Source organism: Sinocyclocheilus grahami, unplaced genomic scaffold (assembly GCF_001515645.1).
Source record: "Sinocyclocheilus grahami isolate Dianchi unplaced genomic scaffold, SAMN03320097.WGS_v1.1 scaffold522.1, whole genome shotgun sequence".
Lineage (NCBI taxonomy): Eukaryota > Metazoa > Chordata > Actinopteri > Cypriniformes > Cyprinidae > Sinocyclocheilus > Sinocyclocheilus grahami.
Genome location: NW_015505701.1, coordinates 144264 through 149072, shown reverse-complemented (window position 1 = coordinate 149072; position 4809 = coordinate 144264). Strand labels below are relative to the sequence as shown.

General features: G+C 34.2%; 1 long non-coding RNA gene across 1 annotated transcript; it reads left to right on the top strand.

The window, feature by feature from the left end:
- Nucleotides 1–3640: 3640 nt before the first annotated feature.
- On the top strand, nucleotides 3641–4593 carry LOC107555002 (uncharacterized). Its single transcript, XR_001605122.1, has 3 exons — nucleotides 3641–3699; nucleotides 4185–4282; nucleotides 4455–4593. It is a non-coding gene; the product is annotated as an uncharacterized lncRNA (long non-coding RNA).
- Nucleotides 4594–4809: the final 216 nt, after the last annotated feature.

Here is a 4809-nt window from a genome sequence, read left to right as displayed (position 1 = left end):
TTGAAGAGAAAGTCAGATATGTTACAAAAATGAAGTCTTTTTTTTATTATTATTGATTATTATGATAGAATTACGCTGAATTTATGAGGTTATGTATTTATACTGTTTCATGTACTCGCTGGGGACCGTATACATATTCAAGAGAAATGTATAAACTCAATTGTTTTAATCAAACTAAAGCTTTTAGTCTGTATTTACAAATATCTTAAAGACAAAAATCTTTCTTACATTCTATTTTCATTTGTCTCAGGACTCTGTTACTCAAAATACACTTGAGTATGGATATGAAACCTACATGAAAGCTAAAAAAAAAAATTACATTTGAAACAATTTTAACAGTAATATTGAGCTTTACACATATTATAGTTAACATCTTAACGCATCTGTATCAGTAAGAAAATTGTGTGTGAGAGAGAGAGATAAATTATTATAATCCGAGTTATTTTGTTGTATTATTTTCTCATTTATCAGCTCTTTTCTGAATTTCCACAGAAATGGCCTGCTCTATTTATACAAGTATGCTATGGAACTCCACCCGATACGATCACATGTGGTCCATAGCTGGCCCCGGGCGATCGAGTTCAAACATGACTCATGTCTCAACCATGGAGATCGTGGGCTAATTATGGTGTGACACGATATATTACAAAACCCCATCCGCTGATCATTAAAGGACCATATCCTACTTCATGATGGAGGGCACAGGTTAAGTATGTCACTCCCGGATATATGCTAGAGCCAGATGGCTTTGAAGATCCGCTGAACATTAAAGGATAATATCCTAATTCATGTTAGAGGTCACAGGTTAAGTATGTCACTCCCGGATATATGCTAGAGCCAGATGGCTTTGAAGATCCGCTGAACATTAAAGGATAATATCCTAATTCATGTTAGAGGTCACAGGTTAAGTATGTCACTCCCCGGATAGGTGCTACAAACAGATGTCATTAAACATCTGCTGAACATTAAAGGACAATAACCTACTTCATTGCTGAGGTCACAGGTCAATCACGGTCATTAAAAAGGTCATAAGGTTAACCCCTAAGGGGGCGGGTCAAATGTCAAAGTCATCAATCAAAAAAGATGACATTCCGTGAATCATAAATACTACTTCCCTGTTTGCTTCTCTTTTTTCTCTTTTCTTACTGATGCTCTTAGTTTTATAGTTTTTTTATCAGAGTTTCCATTTCCTCACACAATGCTACATCAAATGTCCCTTCCTTTGGCCATTTTGTCATCATACTTTTTGTTCTCTTCTGCCATTTGTTTGAGATCTTGTTTATTAACTCTTTACACAGTGAATATTTTAATCCTAATATTTCCACCGGAGTGGCTGCCATACTTTTTCCTATAATATTATAATCCAATTTTAATTTAAATATTTTAACCAATTTCTCCTAATTTTAGTCTTTATTTTGTAACATGCATCTTTGATATATAAATGGTATATTTATGGCAACTTTAATATATAAATCAGACTCCACAAATCAATGTATGTACATAGTATAACTTTCTTTATAAAAAAAAATAAATAAATAAAAAATAAAAACACAAGATCACCAATATAATACTTCCAGATCTGAATTCTTATTACAAAAAAAAGGTGCAAGATCTAATTCCCCATTTAAGCCTGGAAGTTTAGTTGCTTTTTGTGTGTTTTCTTTTCTTTTTTTTTATAAAGAAAGTTATACTATGTACATACATTGATTTGTGAGTCTGATTTATATATTTAAGTTAGTTGTTTTTGTTTTTTTCCTCTCCTTTATACATGATTATATTGTGTTTGATTTAATTTGATATGTAATCGTCGAACTTCCTCTCTATTGTTTGTCCTGTGTAGAACGACCAGGTGATTGTTATTTGACTAATTAATTGCTGCTTAAAATGAACTCAGATTGTGTTTGTTACTCACACCCTGACGAAGGCAAAATAGCCTCAACACGTACAGTGGGGCAAAAAAGTATTTAGTCAGCCACCAATTGTGCAAGTTCTCCCACTTAAAAAGATGAGAGAGGCCTGTAATTTTCATCATAGGTATACCTCAACTATGAGAGACAAAATGAGAAAAGAAAATCCAGAAAATCACATTGTAGGATTTTTAAAGAATTAATTGGTAAATTCCTCGGTAAAATAAGTATTTGGTCACCTACAAACAAGCAAGATTTCTGGCTCTCACAGACCTGTAACAACTTCTTTAAGAGGCTCCTCTGTCCTCCACTCCTTACCTGTATTAATGGCATCTGTTTGAACTCATTATCAGTATAAAAGACACCTGTCCAAAACCTCAAACAGTCACACTCCAAACTCCACCATGGCCAAGACCAAAATTGTAGACCTCCACCAGGCTGGGAAGACTGAATCTGCAATAGGTAAGCAGCTTAGTGTGAAGAAATCAACTGTGGGAGCAATTATTAGAAAAAGGAAGACATACAAGACCACTGATAATCTCCCTCGATCTGGGGCTCCACACAAGATCTCACCCCGTGGGGTCAAAATGATCACAAGAACTGTGAGCAAAAATCCCAGAACCACACGGAGGGACCTAGTGAATGACCTGCTACTTATTTTCCACCATAATTTGCAAATAAATTCTTTAAAAATCCTACAATGTGATTTTCTGGATTTTTTCCCCTCATTTTGTCTCTCATAGTTGAGGTATACCTATGATGAAAATTACAGGCCTCTCTCATCTTTTTAAGTGGGAGAACTTGCACAACTGGTGGCTGACTAAATACTTTTTTCCCCCACTGTAGGTGTGCCCTTGTCACCTGTTCTTAAAACTTATAGCCATGATGAAATAAAGGCTTTTTAATCATTTTTTTAATAAGATTCGAGTGCCTTGGAATACTATTATTCATATGAGTTGAATCATCCCTTGCACCCAAAGAGACTAGAAACCCAATACCCCGTGCAGCACTTCTTTTGCATTCTTTATTTCGAGGAAACTTTCTGCATTTTTACTTTCTCAAAGAAACTCATTTTGTTGTATGATTTGTAAGCTTTTGAACCCATGGGGACCTCAATTTAGGTCCCCACCATGTCACAAGTCCCCATGTGTGTATTCTGTGTGTGTGTGTGTGAGCATGTGTGTGAGTCTGTGTGTATTCAGGTTTAAGTCCCCACCAGGATATATAAATCTGTACACACACACAGACATTATCCATTCACATACATATGTTTCTACTTGTAGTATATGTATATGGGTGGATGACATGACATGCAGTTCTACCTGTCCATGATGTCATATACTAATAAAAATGGGTATTTGTTAAAAATGTATTTCTTTATGTTGTTCCTCTGACACGATACTATTACAGCATACCATAGCTTTACGGGTGTATAAAGACCTCTACTTCAAATTTTTATCTAAACATCAAAATTGTCATATGGTGTGACTGTCCGGACTATGTGTGACTTTACTAATATGACAATATAGTAAAGTATAAATAATTGATAGATTTACAGTTTAAGTAACAGAAGTAGGCATTTTTAATGGACACAGAAAGTGTTGATGTCTGTGCATGATTTTAAAGCAAGTTCTGGCAAAATACATTTTGTCCATAAAATGGGTGTCATATGGTGTGACATTACAATCTGTATTTTGAACGGGCAATAATTTGAACATCATTAAGATGAAGAAGTCCACACTCAACCAGGAAGCTGCAGTGTCCTCTCTGGAGTGGTTTGGAAGGTGAAGAGGTGAGCTCTGACTTTTTAATTTTTAATTAAAAAGCTTTGTCACTAATGTGCTCATTAGTGGTCAATGTTTTGTGTCTTATGGTGTGACATTATTTACATAAAAATTAAACACTTTTTTATAAATTTTACTTATAAATTCTTAAAAATCATTGCTGCCATGTGGCAATTTACATGCTAAGTATAAGCTAGCTGTTTTTAGTTAACAAAGAGATTGGCTAAACTGAACAAAACGTCATATGGTGTGACACTGTATCATATGGTGTGACTGTTTTTCCAAGTCACACCATATGATACTTTTGTCACACAATATTACATACACCTTTTTTAATGATAAATAAATAAATAAATATTAAAACATTGAAATAATTTAATGATGTACATTAAATTGCCCATACTATTAACATATTCCTTTTCAATTTTATACTTGATTTAACCATGTTTGCCATGCTTTACATATTAAAAGATGCAATTTTTGTCTGTGTCAGGCAGAAATGTCAATTAAAGAGAGGACACGAAAATACAGGGAAAGACTCAATGCTGAATATGCAAGGAGAGAGGAGGTCCTGAGGGAAAGGAGGAAAAAGTAAGGAGATCATGTCAGTTCACACAGAACAGACACCTTCTATAGGGAAGGATGAAAGTCTAGGCCACAACCTGCATAGTGTAACTTCAACACAGGATACTATTATCAAGATTGTGAGGCTGAAATGAACGGTTAAAAAAAATCATAATCATTATATATTTTTCATTAACAGGTATAAAGAGAAGAAACGAAGAGGACAACTCAAGGCATTCAGTGTGCACACCCTTCTTCCTTCAAGACAAGAGAAAATGAAAGAGATGTGGAGAGAAGCACAAAAGAAATACAGAAAAAGAAAAAAAGAAGTGAATGCCATTATGAACCTGACCCCTCCATTAAGCATCATTGAATGAAGATACTATAAATGTCTATGAATTTTCAATCTAAAACATTCGACTAATTGTAAGCTGAAAATATTTTTACTGTTTAACAATTATAATTGTTACAACACACTCTCTAATCTTAAAATGTTCATGTTGAAGGTTCTTGGTGTGAGATGGTGTTTACTCATATTTCTGAGTTTCATAAAT